The sequence below is a fragment of the Enhydra lutris genome, unplaced genomic scaffold (genome assembly GCF_002288905.1).
Source record: "Enhydra lutris kenyoni isolate GAN:26980312 unplaced genomic scaffold, ASM228890v2 scaffoldscaffold1, whole genome shotgun sequence".
In the NCBI taxonomy this organism is placed as follows: Eukaryota; Metazoa; Chordata; class Mammalia; order Carnivora; family Mustelidae; genus Enhydra; species Enhydra lutris.
The window spans coordinates 87563011-87587345 of record NW_019154085.1 but is presented as its reverse complement, the minus strand read 5'-3'; the positions used below and the strand labels follow the sequence as shown (position 1 = coordinate 87587345).

The following is a 24335-nucleotide window of genomic DNA, read 5'->3' as shown; positions in this document are numbered from 1 at the left end:
AGTTGTAAGGGTTTCTGGTTGGGTCCTCATATTCTCATTTCTTACATAAGCAAGTATTTAATTTCAAACCTCTGAGACAAGATTTTCCAAAGGCATCTATCTCAAATTTTCCCCTTAGCCAATCTAAGTATTCTCACAGAAGTTGGAGAATGCACTAGAAGTAGGAAGGAGAACCTACAAAAGGAACTCCTAAAATAAGTTATTTTTTCTGTCTTTTCAAAGAGTAGGTATTTGTTGATTCATTGTCATAACTTGACCCGGAGCCCTAGGGTGGACCATCTTTACTTTGTTATCTAGTATAAGGGAAGAGCATGAGATAATTCCGACATGGGAGCAAAACATAGCTTCATCATGTACAAATGCTATGACCACAAATAAGTTACTTACACAATCTGAAATTCAGTTTGCTCATTTGTAAAAGATTGATTCTGATTGATAAGGTGCTATTCATGTAAAAAGTTAAGATAAGAGTATGAAGGCAGAAAAAAACAAGACATGTAAAGGCCCAGGGGTCCACAGAACTTGATGTATTAAAAAAACAGAAAGCATGCTAGGATGGCTAAAGCTTAATGAACTAGGGTTGGTGGGGTTAGGAGTTAAGGTCATAGCTGTTAGACTGACTGGTGTCAGATCACATAGTTTCTTGTGGGCCTTCCTGAGAGATTTCGATTGTATTCTAAGTACAATTATAAACCATAAAGAGTGCTAAATTGAGGGAGTATAAAAGGTCATTCTGGCAGCCATGTGGAGAATGGATTCCAAAATGGAAGCAGGGAGATATACCTGTAAGGTGGCAACCATGGTGGTCCAGACAAGAGGTAATGAGAGCTTATATGGAGTCCTTAAAGAGAGTAATTGGTGATGGATCAGGTTGGATCTGCTGCTGGTCAGAATGCAGTTGGAAAAGGAAAGGTGAACTCAAGCGTGCGCCTTAGGGTTTGGGCTTAGGCAAGTGAAAAATGGTAGTACAATGCAGATGGGTTGAATAGGAAGAGGAGACTGGAAAGTTCCATTTTGAACGCATTAATTTTGAAGTGAATTTTACTCATTGCTCTCTGTTAACACCTTCTTTAGATAAGGCAGAGTGCAATACAAGCAAAGAAGTTTTAGCTTTCACCATATACTTATAGTAACGTTGAAGCCAGATAAAGTGTCAAATAGACTGGACAGTTTTGCTTTTGTGAGACTTAACCTCCTTGATCACCCATTCCTTGGGTTAAGTCATTCCTACAGATTGTTGAAATGATCCATTATGTGATTTTTTTAACCGTGAATTTAATACATGTAATTGTACACACAAAAAATTTAAGCAATAGTGGTGTTTATAGATTAAAAAGAGAAATTTGCCTACTGGTTACTCTTAGCCTTCTGAGGAGAAGTAACTAACATTTTTGTGTATATGAATATACACATATAAACATATGTATATATGACTGTTATTGCATTCAACTTTATCATACTGCACTGATTGTTCTGTAATATTTTGCAACTCATGGACAGTCTTCCATTTTATTAGATAGACTTATGTGATTCTCACTAATGATGACATGGCATTCCATAGTGTGGGTAGTCCATAATTGGCTTAATCAGTCACTGCATTAGGGAACATGCTTTAATCTAATCCGTCATATTAGTTTCTTTCTTATTTGCCCCAGAGGAGAATGTGTGCCAAAGTTCAGACCATTCCTTACTGCTAGAATGTCCCTTCTTATCACCTCCATACACTGGCTATAATGGGAAACCCAGTGTGGCTTAGTGAAAGGACCTTGATTGGGCTTTAAGGAAACAAAGAGAGAGCTCTAGAGTCAAATCCCTGTTCTACACTCCTTTTATGATCTCAAGAACATAAAATCAGATTAAATAATATCAATCATACCTTGTGGTCATGAGAATTAAATGAGATAATGTGTATAAAATGCCTGGCACAAGGTAAGCTTTCCTCGAATGTAAATTCTTTTCCCTTAGGATCCAGACATATCATGAAAGGGGTTTCAAATTACAAGTAAATACTGGAGTGCTTATGCTAGTAACTTTAACTGGACAAAGTCATAAAACAAATGGAAAAGTATACTCTTTAATGCTATGTAGTACTTAGTCTTGGAGATCTTGAGAAATATCCATTACTCGGTCTCAATTATTCCTGTTTTTTTCCCCCAACTCAACAAACAGCTATAAAAATGAAGAAATTTAGAGTCAGCTAAATCCTCCTTCGAAAAAAAATAAAACACACGGATGAAAACCCATCCAATCAAAACCCTTGGCAGGATGAGAATCATCCACCTTCAGGCCACGCCATCCCATTATTATACCACCTTCACTGCATTCACATTACACGATATTTCATTATAAATGAGGAGAAAAGCGTTCCTTGCTAGTCACCAACCTTTCTGGAGTGGTGTGACCATATTCCGCCCTGCACTGATTTATAAACTGGGTTTAATTATGCACAAGTGTGTGCACATGATTATATCTTGTTAATCATTTTTAGCTAAGTTTTTTGATAAACAGCCAATTGTGGCATGTCATGAAAGCCTGAGAAGACTAAATAAGAAGATTGTTTAATAAGAATTTAAAAATATTCATGTTTGAAAGAATCATTAGAATGTTTTCCTTAGTCCTGATGCATTTGGTAGTTCTTCAGAAAATGTACCGTCAACATTTGTATGTAGTGTTTATTTCAAGTTGTTGCAAATATATATATTTTGAAGTTTGTTTAGTGAGGGTCAGGGAATGTAATGAAGTGCCAGAAATTCCACTTGACCTACGTACTCTGTAGCCAACAGAAGAGAACTCCATTTTTGCACAGCAGTGAATTAAACATTCCCTTGAAAGCAGAGCAACTACCAAATGAGAAAGCTTAATACAGTCCAATTGGACTACAGGGCGGATGTCCGTCCTGTCAGCAAAAGTCAGAAATTTTAAAGGGCTGTGAATCCATTAAGCATAAGATTACACAATGGCTGTCCAGCTGAATAGTCTGAGTCCAGGGTTCTCATTCTTGATCAAACTCAAGGTCAAGTTCTATGCTTCTGCTGTGATAACATGAGACCAGAAACTCAGAATAAGCTATCATCTCAAAATGCCATCAACCAGAAACCTTTATTAATAGCCACTTTCACAAATTGACATTACAGTGATAAGTACTGTAAGGTCCTGTAGTACCTTCTGAATCATCACATAAATGGCAAGTTCTATCTCTATAAAATGTGTGTCAAGTGCATTTTCCTTTAGCCTGTTTCTTTGGAAAGGCAGAGAGGCAAAGTGAAGATGAAGTTAATGAGGAAGAAGGACCTAGAAAGATAAGGTTTAGTTGCTGATGGGCAGTAGTTGGAGATAAAAAGCCAGGCAAAGGAGTTACACAAGCAATAGAGAACCACCGAAACTTTATCTACGGGACACGTGTGTGATGTGCTTAGTGTTTATGGACTCTCAGTGTTTATGGAAGTAGTCCAACAACAGAGTGTAGGGTGAACAAGATAGAAGGAGAAAAGAACCCAGGAGGCCACATGGGAGTGGTGGTTGTATTAGAGTGATAAACATCAGATGGAAAGACATGGCCTAAATCTTGAGAATTTTCAGAGGAAAATCCCATGCAATGTTTATCTCTCTCATTTCTTGATCCCCATATCCAATCGGCCATGGAGTTTAAGTCTCGGATTTCAATGCTGGGTGGTTGTGAGAACAGTCCCTCTGACAATAGTAATAGTAATAATAATAATAATAATGATGATGATGATACAGAAAGAGATACTGTGTAGAAGGGTGCACCCTTCTTTTCTTTATTATGAAAATATAGAGGTAAAGGAAGATGAGGTTATTGAAAACTAATCAAATAGGATGAAGCCCATTCTGTCGGATATATATTGAATTAAACCCTTTATATGCTGCTAGGTAGGATGTAACAACTGGCATAATGGGAAAGCCATATATGCAATACATCTCAAGAATAAAAACCTTTCAAATCTTCCTGTCTTTTGAGCCCATCATCTTAAGTAATGTGAAGGCAGTTTATGCAGGTAAAGTTACTTATGACGGTTCTATTTGCACTGGTAAAACCTTGGGAACAACCTAAGTGTCCAGTGATAAGGAAGGTTATATAGACCATGATACATCATATCAGCTTAGTGAAATGTAGTTCATAGATAATGGTTTTTTTTTTTCTTAATTGGGAGATGAGTTAAAGTCAGGGATACAATTTTTATGTACTCAAAAAGAGTATAACTCAATATGTAGGAAACTTGTGAGTCTGGAAAAGACTAAAAATTTTTGTTGAGATGTCAATATTTCTTTTTTAGAGTCATTAAGTTATGAGAGTTTTTTCCCCATGTGTTGCTTCTGCTCTCCTAATAATGGGCTAGAAGGCAATATTGAGGTTAAGAAAACAGGTAAAGAGGGTAGGCTTTGGAGTTAGACAGACCTGAATGTGAGTCTTGGCTCTGCCACTTGTGGAAGGTATGACTTCAAACAAATCACCTCTAAGCTTTCATTTTCTCATCTGTAAAATGGAGGTCATAATAGAACCTATTTCTCTGGTGAGGAGTAAATGAATAGTGTTTAAAAAGAGTCTCACACAGTACCTATCACTTACTGTGTTCTAAATAAACATTATACATCAGCATGTATCATTTTTATAGGGAAAGAGATAGAAGATAATTTTTTAGTAAAATAAATGTAGGAGGGATTATAGAAGCTGGGTCTACAAATTTCCTGGCTTCCAGAAAATTTTTTATTTCATCACAGAATATTTTTCTGAAACCTGAGTCCCCGCACAGGCCTGACTCACCCAGTTTCCTCTAGTCCCAGTGAGGCTAATTTCACCTGTTTGACCAACCATATGACATCCCACACCATGTCCAATCCCTTGTGAAATGCCCAGACTAACTCTACACTGTCCCTAACTCTCCATCAACCTGATCTGCATCTTGACCCATGTTCGCAGTTCACACTACTTTTACCATTGAAGTGGTAGCTCACTACAGTCGTCTGCTCTACCTCAAGTCTCAGGCGGGTGTGAGGAGTTTGGAGATAGGGCACAGGTCTACTCTGCTTCTTGTCCAGAGCCTCCCCTGTTACAGCAGTTTCCTAAAAGACAGATCTCTTGCCTTGTAGTCTTACTTATCATATGATTCTCACAGTGAGAATTTCCTGCCAGACAGCACAGCACACTGGCTTCGTGGGAACCTGGGAAGTGAGACCCATTGAAGCATGGAGGGCCTTATCCTGTGCCTCCAACAGCCTGTGTAAACACTCCTAGAATCCTATCAACTATATATCTACCTGATATGTAGCACTGGTCTTTTGAAGTTCTGGCATTCCAGTTGCCATTACCATGAGTAAGGTGCTCTAGCTATGGCTGCAGTCTTTCCCCACATTTTTATTTCCAGGATAAAAAAACATACATGAAACATACAGCAGAAAATTTAGAAGTAAATACAAAAAGTATTCCCACCAAGCTAAATTGAACTCATTAGCCGGATTAACTTTGTGGCATGAGTTTTAGAAGCCAAACAATCTCACATTTTTGAGTGAGGGAGCACATGAAAGAATATTCAATTCCCACATAGGGATGCATTGTTCAGAGAAAGTCAGAATGTCTTAGAAATGGGTGGCTGTTGGAAATTACTAATGCCATTCACTGATTTTCAAAAATAGCTTTGGAAGAATATATTTGCTGCAGACTTGGGACGCAAATAAATATTCTTATAGGAGGCTTGTGCTTTGTAAAATAGGTTGAAAAGAAAGCTAAAAAATCTTCCCTGTTGCATTGACTCTAAGAAAATCGCCCAGCTGTTCATAGAATTCCAAGGTGAAGAAATGATATGGCTGAATAGACAAATCTCATGGAAGCATGCCAGTTGAATGCCTTGTTGAAAGGCAAAACTGTTGGGCTGTGGCTATTTTGTGAGAGTAAACTGATATTTAAAGCCTCTCTGTGGTCTTCATGGGTGTTAAATAAAATATTCTACAAGAGCATGTCAGAAGCAACTCCAATGATGATGACTTAGAAATGTAAGTGTTGCATGAGGAAACAATGGTAAGGAAATAATTCAACCACCCTGACTTTAAAATGGCACAGTGAGCACTTCTGATATGGCGGGGTGGGGGGGTGGGGGGTGGATGACACATGGCTAAGGAATGAACTTGAAAGCCCATGAGCTCTTATCCTTCTCTCTGGTCTTCAAGAGCGATGGCTGGTGAAGCTTTCTGCCTCCCATCAAGGCCTCCGAGTGCTCGGCTGTGGTGTGCTTTGGAGCAGGCTATGTTTTTCTGTGCTGTCTTCTGGCACTCCACCCTTTCTCTGTACACTTTGGTCGCTCACCCAACCATAATACCTGATAGCCAACGACTTGCAGGCCATGGGTATTTTTACTGGAAAATGAGGAACCTGTACAAATTGTTATTTTCTCTTTTCTCTCTTTTTTCTTTTCCGTGTTTTTTTTTGTTTGTTTGTTTGTTTTACCCCTGAGGGACAAGGGCTGCAAGTCGTTTGAAATAAGCCAGAAGTCTAATAGCTCCTTTGCTTGTGTATTTGAAATGGCACCCTAATCACTTTGAAGAGCTAATGTACTTCCTATGGGCCTGAAATATCTCAACTGGACTCCCGTGGCAGAATTTGGCCTGGTAGTTAAGAAAATTAATTACTCTGATCGTGAGGATGAAGCAATAGTTCCCAACTCCCTGTAGTAATCATTAAAATGTCATCTACTTAGGAGACATCTTGGCACAGGATTTATAAGGTTTGTGAGCTGGGGACTAAGGTTCAATGATCCTTCCAGTGGTGGATCCTTGTTTTGGAGGAAGGCTTTGGGAGATAAGGTTTTTAAGACAGCAGTGAAATTATTACTTTAGATCTTTTAATTTAACATTTGAATGGTAACATTAGCCACTGAATAATAGGAAACAAAACAAAACTTAAAATGACTACTGCTCATTTGTCACTGTGTTCTCTGTGGTTAGTGGTGGTCCATCCCATGGGGGTATTTCCCTTATAAGAGGTACATTTTTTAAGTTGTCCCATCCTTCTCCACTATGAAACTTGGCCTTCTACCTAATGGAAAGAACCAGGGATCTGGAATCAAAAGACATAGGCTCAAGTCCTAACCTCAGCCCTTAGAAACTACATTAAGAAAACCTTTTAATATCCTTAACCCTCCCTTTCAGTCATGTGTGAAATAGGTTGAATAAATTCACACTTATGAAAATGTTTGTCAGCTGTGAAATCCTATCTGTCTATTCCTTTAGAAAGTCTTAAAATGAGTTCCCACTGCATTCCAGGTATTGGACTGGGTCATAGGTTGGCCAAGTATGGCCTGCTCTTGAGCTACATACAGCTTGCTGCCTGTTTTTATTTTAAAAAGTATTATTGGGGCGCCTGGGTGGCTCAGTGGGTTAAAGCCTCTGCCTTCATCTCAGGTCATGGTCCCAGGGTCCTGGGATCGAGTTCCGCATCAGACTCTTTGCTCAGCAGGGAGCCTGCTTCCTCCTCTCTCTCTCTGCCTGCCTCTCTGCCTACTTGTGATCTTTGTCTGTCAAATAAATAAATAAAATCTTTAAAAAAAAAGTATTATTGAAACACACACACACATATTTGTATATTGCCAATGGCTGTTTTCATGCTATAATGGCAAGAGTAAAATAGTTGTGACAAGTTGCACAAGGTCAAAAATATTTACTATCTGACTCTTTACAGAAAAAGTTTGTCCTTCAACTCAATGTTAGAGGCATAAGGAGGACTCCTACCCTCACTTCTTCTATGATCTCCTGACATAGATAAATTAGTCAACAATTGCAATAAATATGGTGCAAAATTGCAAGACGTTTTGAGAGCCCTACACAGGAGCTGGAATTTAGCCTAGAGAAACCAAAGAATGCCTCCCAGAGGAGATGGCACAGGCTCTCTGTAAAGATGTCGGTTTGGCGACAGCAGGTCGGCTACGAGCAGAGACCAGGTACAAAGACGTGTGGAGGAGGAGAACTACGGTGTGGTGAAGAAAGAGTGAATCCTCTGGCATGGTTAGAGGATTAGCAAGCATAAAAGAAGTAACAGAACATAAGCCCAGAATATAGTGAGCTAGAGCTAGCCTGCTAGCTAACAGGCTTTGTTGAGAAATGTGAAATTCATTCTTTAGACATTAGGTAAATCATGGAAGGGTCAGAAGCAGGGAGATAAGATGATGCGATTTCTATTTATAAAGATCACAGTCTTTGGAAGGGGGAAGGATAGCCTGTAGGAGGGCAACACTAGAGATAGTGAAACCAGTCGTGAGGGCACAAGATAGAGATCCCAACTAAAGAGGTGATGGGAGGAACAAGGACCTGGGATGGATGGAAGAGGCACAGAGGAGGTGAAATCAGTAGGACATGCTCACCAAGGGTATACAAGAGGTTAGGAAGAAGGAGGATTCCCAGGTTTGGGGCTAGCTGAGTGGTGAGACCCTCAACTCACATAGAGGAAAAGCATAAAATTAGAGGCAGGAAAGAAGTTGAAAGTTGGGGGATGTGATGTGGGATTCTTGATACTTCATTAGCAAATTCCATATGAGGATAAATAATATCTGTTGGAAATGCAGGGAAGGTGATTGGGATCTAGGTATGAATTTGGGAGTCATCAATTTAAAGGCAGAATGGGGTAAGGTCACGAATAACCCCAAGGGACAGTGCAAAGCCAGAAGAGAGCTGAGGACAGTCTCCTGGGGTTGTCTAACATTGAAAGAGTGGTCGGAGGAAGACGCTGGGGTAAGAGTCTGAAAATGGCATGCACGGTGATAGAAAATTTGGCAAGAACAGAGGCAGTATATTTTGTGGCTGACATTATTACTTCTACACAGGGGACCTGGTAAATTATCATAGTAATAGGACATCAGGCAGAATTTCTGGTAATTTCTGCTACTGTTCTATCCTTCACCCTTTGGTTCTTGAGAAATCACGGGAGTAAATATAATAACCTAGCAGGGAACAAATGGTATCCTACAGCATAATCAGGTCCTGAAGAATACTGATAAAGATGGGCATTATAAAGAACTGAACAGGTTCCCTCTGCCATTAGATCCGAGTTTCCAGGAGGGCAGCCATTTATGTCACATGCGTTCCTGCTATATTCCCAGAGCTTAGTACAGAGTCCCACACGTTATAGGTACTCAGTCATTTCTGTTGAACAAACGGGATCACATGACTTCACTGAATGAGAAGATGATAATCAAATAGCCAGTAATGGTTCCAGTTAAGATCAACTGGAATCTTGGCGGCTTGGTAAAGTGCAGACTAGAACCAGGGAATATTCCATTTTGATAGTATTGGTTAGTAAGCTGCTCCTCTCAAGTGTCTCTCTCCTCACCTGGTATTTACCTTTTCATCATGATGAAGAGAAAAGCAGCTGTAACTGCAAGAGAAGCAATATTAATATTAAGATCACATGTTAAGAGACCCTGAGTACAATGAATGAGTGGTCAAAGAGGCTTCCCCTGCTGCGGGAGCCTTGGTCAGGGAATGCGTGAGTGCCCATCAGGGTTGGAGTCTGTGAGGTTGATTGGCTGCAGTCTAGGGTGAGTTCCAGTGCTGCTGATTTCTTAATCGTCTGGGATTTGTAACAGATCTTGGGATAGAAAAACTTCTTCATTCCATATCTTCTACCATTGCTCCCACCACAAAACTAAAGCATCTTGATCACTCCTGTCTCCTACCAATCCAACCACCCTATCCATTGTTGGTTCCAGATCCACTATTGACTTCCTACCACCTGGAATTATTGAGCACTAGGTGAAGCCAACGAATGAAAATGATCTTGGTTACAAAAGTTTGCCCTCTGCTATGAAGTATATAAAAATTTTGGTTCCCCTGTTTAACGGAGCAGACACGGCAAACTTCAAAGTGGAAGGGAGAAAAAAAAAGCAACCAGACCTCAAGTCACCTGATTTCCAGTCCACTAGACCACACTCTGCTTTCTTGCCAATACCAATACTCAAATGTGTTTCCAGGGAAGAAGGAATGGTAAAACAAAGAGTGAGAAAGACCAGCCAGCTATGATAGAGGCACAGGCCTATCCCTCGAATTCCCTTTTCTTAATTGAACACCAGCTATAATCCCAGCTCTTTAAATAAAATTACTTAACTAATTAGTAAATTGACATATTTATATAAGGGGTTTTCTGGCTGGCTGTTCTCTCTCTTTCCCTCCCCCCCCTTCCTCCCTCTCTCCTTCTCTCCCTGTAACACATTGCTTTCCACCCAAAAAGCACCAGGGAAACTTGATTTCTGGGGTTCTTTTTAAAAACAATTTCCAAATCCACATTCATTAATGCTGCGCGCGTGCGTGTGTGTGTGTGCACGCGCACCCTTAGAGAAAACACGTTCTTTTAAAAGGCAGTGATGGTTCTGCCTTTGACCACCTTCTTTCTCCTCTTTAAATGGAAAGCACTGAACCCAGATGCCCAGCCACGGAAGATATTCTTCCAGAAGCAGCATCTGGCTTCCTGGCAAGCCCTTCAGGCAAGTTGTTTGGGGAGCTTTGCAGTTGTCTCTCGGTCTGTCACGTGTATCAGAGACCATGGCCTCTCTGGCTGGCATGTCCAGGCAGCTGCCAATTCCTTTCAGTTCACCTTTAATTCTGAGAACAAGCTCCCTCATTTTCATTTCTTACCGGACTTGTTTTTTTTCTCCCCACTGCCCATACGAACTCTAGGGCAAGACGGGTTTCTCGTAGCCGTCTGCCTGTCAACTTCCTTTGCAGGCCTCTGTCTTTTGAACCTGAGTGAAATCCTTAGCCATTTAATACTACATTCAAAGAGGTGACTTTAAATAATATTTCATAGCCGTTTCTTGTCAGCATAGCTCCTTGTAAACTGTGGGGTCGTTCCCTGAAAAGAAAAGCAAAACATTCCATTGGAGTAATTTATTCTGGTCTGTACACAAGACATGAAAGTATTCTTGACATTTGTGTATTATTTAGTTAAATCATGTTGGCTCCCCACATCCTTGTCACACCATGAACAAAAGAGCATCGCAGGACTGGAAAACATGAGGCAACATGGCAGCATTACAAATAGCACCTGCTTCAGGATACTAAATTTTTTAAAGTAGCTTCCTTTTTTTTTTTTTACCTGTATATTTTTTGGTTTTGTTTTGTTTTTTTTTAACTTGCGAAGGATTCTGTGGGGTTTTTTTTTATGGATAACTGTTAAGAACACAGAGTCCGATGGTAGCCCACGCACGAGGAAGCCGTGACAAGGTGCTGACAAGTCCAGCAGCAGTACCCAGAATGCAGAGGAGAAAGCAGAAATTAGAGCTGCAGGGTGACATCCAGGAATAGTTAACACAGAGTAGCTGCACATTTCCATGTTGTTGGGTTTTATTTCCCCCCTCATGCAAGAAAAAGTGCAGATTATATATGAGATTTCTGATCTCAGGACTGTATTGTCTAGGCTCAGAAAAGATGGGACTTAGCAGTGGACAGGAGGAAATCTCAGCCACTAATAATAACTGGTCTGTGGCCAGTGGCAGACTCGACATACCCTTGACTTTGAAGAGGTACACACCTGAAATCATGGGCTTAACTGGAATGAGAGTGCTTGGGGAACAAGGAAATGAATTTAGGGGCTGTTTGGATCAGGACTTCGGGAAAATCTCCTTTGAAACCACTGGTATGACAGTAGAGCTCAAATTTAAAATTAGAATTTTTAAGTCTGTTTTATCTCTGCCTCAATGACATTTTTGGGACTATAATTTTTTCCTCAGGTGAATTTGTTAGTGTTCACAAAGGAGGTTGAAAGTCATGCAGAACTTAGAAACTTTATCCTAAATATTGCCCCTTATGTAGAGATGACTGTGTCTCACTTCCAGTAATTTCTTCTCTTGTATCATATTCACTTTCTTTTTAACCAGGCTATTTTCTCTAACATTTTCCCCTTTTTCCCCCGTGCCTTTCCTCCCTTATATCATCATCATCCTTAAATTCTTCCTCCCATTCCCCTCACTCTGAGAACTCTCTTCCCTCTCAGGCTTTGTTGCCTACATCCATCCCCCATTTATTCAGGACACACAATAGTTACATATCGAGAAACTATCGTGAGAGAACGGAACTGGAAATGAAAACAATTTTATCAGGATGACAATCAGCCGCTAGAAGCTGTGAAGTTATTTAGCTGTGATGTCTCCCTCCCTGCCCCCGCGAAGTTCACTTCCCTCACCTCACTCTCACGCCCAACTTTGTGGCTCCAGCCCCTCCTCTTCTCACGAGATTGGCAAACCAGCCTGTCTTTATAGGGATTCTGTTAGTCTACCCATCTGTTTGAGGAAACCTCTGTTCTTTTATTTCTCACTTGCAAAGAGACAAGTAGAACACTCAGGGACAGAGCCATAGCAAGAAGTAGGCAAGACACAGGTGCTGGCACTCTGGCACTAATAACACTTTTTTTCCTGCTCTCCATGAACTGACAGTCAGCATACACCTCTTAATAAATAATTTTCCCTTCATCAGTTTTTTCACTCCTTCATTCATTTCCCTCATCAATTAATTCCTTGATTTCCCATCATGTTTGGGATATGAAAGGAAAAAAGAAATGATCTCTGCTGTAAAGGAATGTTTATCTAATTAATTTATGTCTCTATGTTTGGACATCAGAACAAATTTCCTCACACAGTGAAAAGATATACAAAGTGATATTTTACCTAAATCTGATTTTCCCCCATTTGACTCTCCCTCCCTTTTATTAGCAATTATTTCACATCCCAGAAAAATTCTACTGTTAAAAACACAACTCTTCTCCAATGAGAGCACGACTCTTCCTCTTGGCTCCCTGCTCACCCATCTTTTTCCATTTCTTTTTTACTTCCAACTGCCATTCCAGGGTCATAAGTGTTTCCCTGGTACTGACCTTTGTGTTACTGGAAGGGGATTCCATTCACTTTCCCAGGGCCACGTTTCCTGTTTAGAGTTGGAGCTCCCCCCCCCCACAGAGATAGTGAGGCATTTTATGGGTGGTTTACATGTCCCACTATATTTTTCTAACTAGCAAGAAGGAAAAATAAAATGTGTGCCCTCTTCTCTCTGGCCTCACTCTCCATTCATATCACACTGAAAATAACCAATTCCTAGAGTGCCAAGCTCTTAAAGTAATTCATACTTCCCTGGCAATGACAGGAATTTATCCTTCATCTTGGCCCAGGAAGGCCTATTTTACGCACCCCTTATCACATTCTTGCTGTTCTCTGCGAGACTTTCCCCCCACCAACACCCTGTAATAGGTTAGGTGGGCCCAGAAGCAACTGGCTACATAGGAAAATGAAAGAAACGTTCGTTGCCACATTCTAGGAATTTAGGATCCCAAAGAATTTGTATCCAAGAAATGGTAATATCCAAGAAAACAGGCATGCGGTCGTGCGCGAGACCCTGGGAGGTGGAGATAGCGGGGAAGGGAGGAGAGGGCCACAGAGACGTTTTGTTCATCACGAACGCAGCCACCTGAAAAACACCAGCTAATTAGCAGTCTGTAGCCACACAACACAGCAGTTTAGTGCAAGAAGTGAACAATACTTTACCTAATTGAAACTACAGAGCGGACTTAGGTAGACTGCATGCAATTACACAGATTGGAAGTCAGCCAGGACACGGAGGTTAACAATCCCTTCTCTCACAAAAAGCACCACGGGAACTTTAATGACCACAAGTGGTAAGGGCCGTTATCCTGCAGTCCATCCAAAAGGCCTCACCTCTCACAACCCAGATTCCATCAGAAGCGCTTAATGGTGTCAACTAATTGGCTGGGGGGAAAGGGCGCCCTCTATGGGCACAGGTGCGCTTGTACCATGTGACTAACACCTTTCCCTGACTAAAACAGGCTTTCAGGTACTAGAGTGCAGGGGGCTTCAAAAAAAGAGGGGACATTTGGGTGGGTCACATGGTGGACAGTGGGAGCTGCAAAGGCTGCGAAGTCTCCTCAGCTGCCTAGCCTCCTCAGCCAGCACTACTGCAGCCTAAGCATTCCAGAAAGTTCTAGGTTAGAATTCCTTAAACTTGAGTGTGCTTACAAATCCTATCACCTCGAGATCTTGTTAAAAGTATAGATTCTGATTCAGGGGATCTGGGATGGGGCCTGCGATTCTGCATAGAGAATAAGTCCGCAGGTGCTGCTGATCTAAGAACCACACTTTCAGAAGGCGGTTCTTACAGGGAAGAGCTCTCCCTGAACCGCAGAGTGGGGGCTGGGCGAAGAGAAAGAGGACTTTCAGATGAGTTGAACACCCAGAATAATCAAGTTCATTTTCATGTGTCCCAGGAACTAAAGAAAAGAAACACGAGAGTCCAAAATAGTAAATAATCCAATCCAGTCCTAAAATGTACTCGTAAGATGACTTCTCTTCCTGAGGGGTGGGAGGAGGCACAGCGTTTGATCCCTGAATACGTTCCGTAAAGGAGACACCTACCCTGAACAGGGGTGGGATTTTCCACTGCCTGGTTAGTGCTGTAGCAGAGACACACCAGCCAGCAGCGATCTGTGATGACCTCCCAAGAACCAAAACGGTCTTTCAAGATGAATCAAGAGAAGACAAGAGAGCAGAATGCAGACCTTCAAAGCTGGACCAATGGACAGTGAAGGGAGTGATAATCTTGCTTCAAAGCTTTGTAAAATAGAATCAGAGTTGCTGAAAAACATCACAGAATGGGCCATTTTAAGCTTATATTATGCAAACTTAATTTATTGCTGCATACTACAGAGGCTTTCATGCTAAAGCCTGCATGTACCATAAAAGATTTAATTGTTAGTTGGATTAATGATTATATTCTTTAGTTATTTCCTAAGTGCTTTTTATACTAATATCTACACATTTTGTGACTTCTTAATGATAGAATTCACTTTAGATGTATGGAAACACACGCACACACACACACACACACACACACACTTAAAAAGCAAGACCCAATTAATCCCTGGTAAAAGGAGTATGGGTTCCTACATTCGGACATGCTGTAACATGCTGTAAACTAGATAAGGCTGGAGTTTAAATATACATTTATCCTAATATATGGCTCATCAGTATAGCTGCAAAAGTGCTATTACTTGCCAAAGATATATAAATTTAAGATATCATTCAAAATATATCATTTGAAAGGCTCAGCTGTCTAAAGCCAGCATGATAAGGTACTTATTCAAGAAGGAGAAGAAGATAAGCATCCATCAAGGAATCAACAGGATCTATGGAGTGTCTACTTTGTGTTCCATACTACACTGGGGAGAGCGAGGAAGATAAAAGAAGTATCAAATAAAAAGTATCAAGTTCTACCTTTGCAGAGCTATGAATCTAACAGGGGACAAAGCACTTAAAAAGAGACAGTAGAGAATAATTAACTGGTAAACAGTAGGTACAGGGACGCCTGGGTGGCTCAGTTGGTTGGGCGGCCTCCTTCGGCTCAGGTCATGATCCCAGCGTCCTGGGATCGAATCCCACATCGGGCTCCCTGCTCAGCGGGGAGCCTGCTTCTCCCTCTGCCTCTGCCTGCCATTCTGTCTGCCTGTGCTCACTCTCTCTGACAAATAAATAAATAAATAAAATCTTAAAAAAAAAAAAAAAAAGTAGGTACAGAGAGAAATAGCCTAAAGAAGTTGAGAAGTCTTCAATGAAAGGTAGAGATCGAGTTGGGTTTGATACATGGGTGGAATTTTGGAAACACAGGCTTGTTCTGTGGGTCAGCTTGAGAAAGGCCCTGGGAAGCCAGGATGTGGCTGTGAGCAGCCTGTGCTAACCGAGACAGGGAGCAAAGGAGAGAGAGACTTGAGTGCAGGGAGGAGCCTGGTTATGGGTACATGTGCAGAAAAGTTGGAATTTCATGTCTCAGATTCCACTGGGAACCAAGACATGTTATTGAGGACCTGGTGAAGGACTTGTTTTTTAAGTATCTTAAATTGTACCTTAGTATCTCAAAGTTATTGAACAGTCATATGAAAATGGATTTGGTGGTGGGAGGGCTAAAGAAGGGGGCTAAAGCAAAGCCAGTTAAATGGAGCAGTTACCTTGCCATGACCAGAGAGCAATTATTCCCGTGTTGTCTGTGGAGCTCTGTGGGAAGAGTGCAACGCCTAGACAGACTTTCATGGAAGTCAAGAGAACTTGGTAAGAGGTTTGATGTAATGGCTGAATGACCAGAAAGAAAGTCAATGTCAGGGTGTCCAATTAGTAGACTACCGAGAATGATGATGTCACTGGTAGGAACTGGTCAGCTTTGATGGAGCACCAAGTAGGCACCAGGTACTGTTCTACGAACTAACGATACGTTAGTAAACTTAACAGAAATCGTTTTGCTCCCATTGAGTTTATGCAAGACATATAATATAAACAAATAAAACAGATCTGTATAATGAACAAGGAAACGCTACCCATATTAGAAAGTGGTGGGTGCTAGGGAGTTCAAAACAGTGGGGGCAGAGGAGGAGAATCAAGAGGGGTGGGAGGGTGGTCCGCAGAAATAATTAAGGTCTGTTGGAGAGAAGGTGAGATTTAAGAGAAGATGGGGAGTTACTGAGGTAGATATTTGGAGTCAAAGCATTCAGGCAGAGAGGACACTTAATACTTGGTGTCTTCCAGCTACAGAAAAGCAAGGAGGCCAGTGTGGCAGGAGCCTGGAGGAGGTGGGGAGAGGAGGAGGAGGGAGTCACATCGTTGACAAGGCCTTTGTGAGAAATTGGTCTTTTGCTCCAAGTGAAAAGAAAGGGACAACCAGTTGTAAAGTTGGGAGCAGGCGCAGCACAAACAGACAGATATCTATTTTAAAGGAATGAGGGGGTGCCTGGCTGGCTCAGTAGAGCGTGCAACTCTCAGTCGCAGGGTTGTAAGTTCGAGCCCCACGCTGGGTGTAGAGATTACTTTAAAAAAATAAAATCTTGAAAGAATCAGTATGCTGAAAACACATCCTAGAAAAAAATGGAAAACTATTTAAATTATCCAGTCATGAATCTAATTGGAAATAGCTATTTGTGGGTGGGAAGTGTTTCAGGCATTCACCTCTGATGTTTGAGGGAATCTGAAAAAATGAATTCCAGTCCCCAACTTGGGAACAACTTTAGGCCTGTCACTTTACTTCTCAGCCACTGTTCGGACATTTTCAGCATGGGAATAATTCTTCACTTTACCTAACTTGGGGTGTGTGTGTGTGTGTGTGTGTGTGTGTAATCAAATGAGATAAAGAAAGTGAAAGCCAGTTTATATACTATTTTAGAGTTTAACAGGTTTGGAAATCCAAACACAATATCTAGCCCAGACACTTGATCTTGCACTAAATCCAAGAGAGTAGAAAGATCACTGGATTAAGAACCAGAAAACCGAAGTTTATGTCCTGAAGATGATTTTTGAATAGTGTCACTTGGATAAGAGCTCCTCGGAGTATCTGTTTTCTCTTCTGTGTTAAAGGAGGTTATGATACCTTCACCTCAAACAACTTCCTTCAGAGTTACCTGTAAATAAACCCATTATAAGCCATAGAGCGCCGAAGAGATGAAAGCATCCTGCGCTAAGCTCCTCCTGCAACCACTGACAGCTCTACCCAGCCAGTTGTAAAGTTGTAATTAATCCTTCCCTCAGCATAGGTTAACTTTAATTCCTTAAGAGCAGGAATCATTTCTTCTTGGATTGGATAGTGCCCTGTGTAACTAGCACAGGCTAGTGAAACAGAAAATATTTAACAAATCATTTTAGCAGGTGGGTAAGTGAAATTATGATATTAAAGAAGATGCAGATTTAGAAATCAGAGTTTCAGGGTTAGTATTTCAAGTTGTGTAAGTGGATGCATTCACCAAAAGAGTTTAGAGCCTAAAAACAGAGGATAGTATTAAACACCACTTTAGGGACAAGCCCAGTAAGAATCACTAACCAGCGAAGGGAAACAAAGTGGAAAGTAAATAGCTAATTCAGAATAATCAACATTATAAAAACCCAGAGATTATCATCAAATACGATAACTCAACAAATAACTTCCGCTCCAAAAAGATCCAAACAAATTTCAATTAGCTGTCATTCCACCAGTCAGAAATCTCTCATAACCACCCGTTTATCTAATAACCACACTCTAGCACAGAGATAACTCAAGTTCCTAATGAGAGCTTCAAGATGCAGAAGTTCCTTGTGAATCATCAAAGGGTGGCAACTGATGTCCATTGTAATTTTAATATTAATTGTGTTGTTTAATTACTGCTAATCTACAGATGATGACATAATATAAGTGTTTTTCACCAGAGCATTTGCTTAATCAGAACCTTATACTCCCTGGGTTTTCTGAGTAAAAGAAGTTTACTGGGTAGGAAGGAAAATTGCACACAAAATCGTTTCCCCAGTCTGTTTCTGAAGTACACACTTACCAGGCCATCTTGCAACATACCTAGCCAATAATCTTCCTCTCTACTCCAGAGCTCACTTTGTTGTTCCTTTTTAACTGACGTTTTGGAATTCACCTGAAAACACCAACATGCCAAGACAAAACTTGGCCTGTGGAGGAGACACCATATTCAAAACCAATCTGGAGAAAACAACATACTCAGTAGTTGTGTTTTTTTTTTTTTTTATGATCTTAACATTTATTTTCATCATTATCACACTTTGAGGATGATAACCCGGTCCTAGGAAAACCGGCCTCTAGGCGATGAAGAGTTAAGACCAGAAAGTTCACTCCCTGTGCCCTTTTTTCCATCCCTCCTTCCCCGCGGTACCACAAAATGAATAATGCCTTAGACATAGTTTTTGCAATGCTAATATTTGAACAGTAAAAGATACCTTAAGACCTTCATCAAGATTTTTTAAGGCCTCATTTAATGTCAGTGTCAAGGTTCTGTGAGGAATAATTAATATAACAAAACAAGGTCTATGTGCCCATCGATTGCCAGGGGATTTATGCAGGTGACTCATTAATGCTGCAGGGGATTCTGCATGTAAATCCCAAAGCCTCGATAGGGAAATGGGACCCAATGATTTTTTTCCCCCTATAAAAAACACAAACAATGACAAGTATAAAAGCAGATAACCTGAATATCTATACAAACTGCTATATGGCTTGTAAAAGTTTTCCATTTACATCCTGTCACCTCTTCTTCTCACATGTATAAAAGATGGGACAATTATTTCAACAAACCTACCCATATAAATCAACGCAGTTGTGCTGTGGGAAGACTGGGTGTTTAAGGCATTTAATATTTCAGCATTGCCAGATTATCACCCGGATCCATTTCGTTTTGTGGTCAAGTGCATGATTAGCACTGTGACAGGATATTGGCCATTTTCGTATGAAGATCTGCAAATCCTAGTAAACAAATACCAGTTGGAAAAATTAAGAACAAGTCTGTGGACTGGAATGCACCCTACTTGTAATGGGAACAAAAAGCTGGCAATCAAATCTAAAGAAAAAGCTAAATCACAGCAGAATGACCTACTTTAAGGCATTTGCCAAAGAGGCAGTGTTTTTAGACAGCTCTTCTGAAGTAGCGTCTTTCTGTCTATGCCATCTGCAGATTTATTATTGCCTGAAAAAAAAAAAAAAGAAACAACCAAAAAAAATAAAAAAAGCTCTATTTGAATGATACTAAGAGCCTGGTCTATAGGAAAGATTCCAGTATTGTGGGCACCACACCCACACCTACTGATGTGGTCCAAGGTTTTGCTTTAGAGGCACCTAATTAAGAAACCCTGACTCATTTACATGGAGACGTTTGATCTAAATTACACTCCAAACCGCACCAAATTGGGAGCATCTGTGAATGTGAAATGTTTGTTCCCTGTGACGGCTAGAACAGGGCCAGCTCTGGACGGCACATGTTCAAGTGACGAAAAATATTTCACATGTAACGTACTTCTGAGACCCACTTTTCCACTAATAATTCATAGTGATCCTAACCAGTATCTGTACTTCCACAATTATTTCAGGCTGTGAAAAATTATGTCACTTTTTTTTTTTCTACAGCTAGGAAGAGGTGGAAGACCACCTACTTGGTTTGTTGTCATTGATAAAAGGCCTTCAGTGCAGCCAATAGCAAAGAGGCAAAGCTGCATGGTACAGAGGCTAACACACACACACACACACACACACACGTGTGTGTGTTAAGATATATATATATATACCTATATATATATCTTAACTTGGAAACCTGGAAATGCAGAGCCATCATCTAAAGGGAGAAGTCACAAGAAGACCCCTCTCATCACTGCCTTGACTTCTCCGGGTTCCCACTTGACTTGCCAGTTCTTAGCAAAACTTTGCCTCCCAACTTCTTCGAAGTTGTATTTGTGTCCAGGATGCACTGTCCATAAACGTGAGGAAACTGACATGTTGAAAGTCACATTACTTTCAAGGAGAGGGCATTCGGGTACAGTCCATTTCGATTCCATCAGGCAAAATGTCTAGAAAGTGAAATTAAAAAAAAAAAAAATTCTGCCTTTGGATACTAGGACCAATCCTCCGCACTCAGTCTTCAGGAAGAGTGCTGGATACTGGAACCAATCCTCCGCACACAGTCTTCAGGAAGAGTGCTGGATACTAGGACCAATCCTCCGCACACAGTCTTCAGGAAGAGTGCTGTATTTCAAGTACAAATAAACAGTGTTTGATGGCTGTCGACCCTACACTCCGGCCACTTTTCTTTATTAGGCCACGTATCACCTATATTTCAGCAGGAGCCCAAAGAACAAGAAACTTTAAAAAATAATTCCAGATTTCTTTTTTTTTTCTAAGAAGGATATTAGTGCATTGATCTGCTGTCCTGTTTTTTGCAGTAGCTAGAATGAGATTTGAATATATTAATATTTTCAGCAGCAGAGCCCAGGGAGCCTAGTTAATCACTTACGCATGGATACATAGATATACTTCACTCAGAGGTAAGGTTTTCGGCTCTCGTGTTGGTAATACTTAGAGAGATCGAATGAAAGGGGCTGTTCTCCCTGAGTCTTTGTTGTGGGCATGCATTGTGACAGTATGGAGCCAGAGTTCTTCTGGTTGTCTACACAGCCTGGATTCAATAAACTGTTATATATGCATATTATGACAATGTGGTCAAGGAAACCAGATTTTTTTACTCTACCTTCAAGTGCCTACGTAGCCTAAATCTGGTGCTTATTTTTCTTGTCCCCATTCAATATGTTAACATATTCATAATTTAATACAGGTTATGCTCATTTTATAATTAAAGTTATGGACTTGGATGGGGAAGCATTCAGACTACACTGTATGAAAAATATCTTTTTTCTATATTGTACTGCATGGTTCGGTGTGAATCCTAAATCTGGATAATCCCAGACTCTATTAGCTTGCTACGGCTGCTCTAACAAAATACCACAGTCTGGGTGACTTAAACAATAGAATTTATTTTCTCACACTTCTGGAGGCTAAAAGTCCAAGACTGCAGTGTCAGGGATTGGCTTCTCCTGAGACCTCCCTTCTTGGTTTGCAGATGGTCATCTTCTCACTGTGTCCTTGCATGGTCTTTTCCTCTGTGGGTACACAGACCTGGTGGTTTTGGTCCCAATTTCTTCTTCTTGTAAAGACAGCAATCGTATTGGCTAAGAGCCCACCTAATGGCCTCATTTTAACTTAATCACCAAATATAGACACATTCTGAGGTAATGGGAGTTAGGGCTTCAACAAATGGATTTGGGGGTTGGGCAGTACATAATACAGCCCATGACAGAGACCAAGGATATTTATATCCATGCGGCTGACATGCCCCATGCCAAATGTGTATTTATTTGAGACCAAAACTAAAAGTTAAGTTCATATTTTTAAATCTGTGGTGTTTTTCCAGTATGATTGTCAGTCACTTTCTCCATCAATAAGAAACAAAGATGACTTTAGAAGGTTTAGGGAACAACAGCAACATGACTCTTCTCATACCTTCTTGCTAGACTGGAAGGAAGCAGTTACTGAGTACAGTAAGTGTTACCACAGGGCCGGCCCAAGCCCCACCCTGCCTTCAGGGACCCCTGGTCTAGAGGCGTAAGTGCCTCACTCTCCATTACTGCCGCCCTCCATTAGGAGCAGATAATGCGAGAGATACCACTTTCACAATAAAACAGTGCACTTACACCACACCTTTCAACTCAGCATTTCCAAATGCTTTAAAAATCATTATTATTTTTATTATTTATTTGTGGAATCCCAGCAGTCTACTCAGCACTGGGAATTACAGTCAAAGCCACAGAGCTACGGTCTCAGTTTCGCAGACTTAAATGACGCTCAAATCCGCCCCCTCCTTGATGTGCCAGTAAAAAATCTGAAGGTGGATGTCTGTATGTGCATGCTTACCTTGAGAAAAGGGAAGAGAAACTTGTCTGAGTTACCCTGCTACTTGAATAGCTGGAGAAATTTAGCAAAGAGCTTTTGTAGAGTGTTGTTCTGATGAACCAACAAAACCAAGAAAAAAGCAAGGTAGCAAATACATGGCTTTAGACCTAAAATTCAGAAAATGGAAATGAATTGCCCTCATCAAGGGCAACTGAAGTAACACTTTAAAGGGGTTATTAAGCAGTGCAGGAAGTGGAAATCAATCATGCTCTGCATATTGTTCAATGGTCATTATTTCCTGGGTCAAATCTGCTTGACATTCAATTTAATACAGTCTTTCATCAAGCTGAAAAGCCCTGGAGAAACTTTCACTGGCCACCCACATTTTCCAATAGGACTGTTGCCTGATCCACCTCATTTTTGTTTTCTGCCTTATCATCGTTGCCTTTCTACTAAAAGACTTCTAGTGCTTTACATGACTTGTGAGGTGGTGAATATGTGTTGTCCATTCCTATAAGGCTAGAAGCTGGTCCAGTGTCTGACACATAGTGGGTTCTCAATAAATTTTTGTGAAATGAGGGAACAAGTTTTCATAATACTCTTCCAAGCTCTCTGAAAGTGCATTTGACACATCTTGTTCCCTCAATGAAGTTCTAAACTAAGACAGATGGCAACAAAGCAGAGAAAGTCCAGATGCAAATTAAAAATCTAATGAAATAATGATTTCAATTGCTTTAAATCAAAGTGACCAAATGCATTTGTAGAAAATATATGTTGAAATCTAGCTTGCCCTAGTCTTGAATTTAGCCAAGAAGGTATTTTTTGGTGGGGGGGTGGGGAGGGGGTGGCGAAGTACAAGTTCAGGAATTATTGTGATGATGGGAGGCAGAAATCATAAACTGGAAGGGGTTGTGGACATGGGGTAGGACCATGGGGGGATCACCGGAAAGTAGAAATAGAGATCATTCATTGGACTCAGTAGATCAGAGGAGGCAAGGGAGTCAGGGAGGTAGAGAAAAGTTGGGTTACTTGGGGTGTTCTGTGAGAAGTAGAGACTATCAGGTATCGAAACCTACTTTAAGGATATTGTTGGAAACATAGGACCATCATTAGCAACATGATGGAGGAAATAATAAAGTAGAAATTCAGGAAATAGGAGCTGCCATAATGCAGCCAAAATAAGGAGGATGTTTACTGCGTCTTCTGGGGTTAGTGCTGGTCACCACCCTGGGCAGTACTGTGTGATCCCCAGAGCTGGGAGCTTAAGTTGGGCCTAGTCACACACAATAATCATCCATAAGTCGCAAAAGGATGTTTCCTCTGTTAGAGGAAAACGTGCAGTATTCCTTTTCTTTCACTATCACAAGTTGGTAATGCGGAAAGACTGTATATCCTCGTCTATCCGGCTATGCTGAGGCTTAAACATCCTGAGCCCCTTAGAGGAAGCATGCTGCAAAGCAGAGGAGAACAGGACGCCTTCTGAAAATGAGTGAGCTAGAACCACTGAGAAGCTGCTGGGCTCATCTCGAAACCCACCAAGTAACAGCAGCCCAGCCAGAAACGGAGTTCAAAAGTCAAAAGTGCCTGACTACCCTAAACTGAAACAACATCCAAAAATCCAAATTGCGTGGCATGGCTGAAGCTGCTCTATTACAAAGTTCATATTTAGATTTCACGTGTTTGTATTCCAATGTGCAATGTCTCTTTAAAAATGTAACTGTTGAGTTTAAAATCAGGAAGTAGTAAAGTGGCCTCACAGAGAGCATATGGAAGGTTTTTGTTTTGGGGGGCGGGGGAAGGAGTTGGTTTTGTTTTTAGTTCTGTGGAATTTCAGTCCAATCAACACCTAGGCTGCTCCTTAAAAAAAAGAAGAAAGACCCTTTTTCTTTCTTTCTCTTTCTTTCTTTCTTTCTTTCTTTCTTTTCTTTCTTTCTTCCTTTCTCTCTCTCTCTCTCTTTCCCTCTTTCCCCCTCCCTCCCTTCCTTCCTCCCTTCCTCTCATCCATCTTTCTTTCTTTCTTCCTCTCTCTCTTTTTCCCTTTTCCTCTTTTCCCCCCTTCCTCCCTCCCTCCCTTCCTCTCATCCATCTTT

At 40.9% G+C, this 24335-nt stretch overlaps 1 protein-coding gene across 1 annotated transcript in view; it reads left to right on the top strand.

Moving 5' to 3' along the window:
- Positions 1 to 24335, top strand: part of LOC111143410 (Rho GTPase activating protein 15) — a 607442-nt gene that overhangs the window by 540701 nt on the left and 42406 nt on the right. The window lies entirely within an intron of this gene.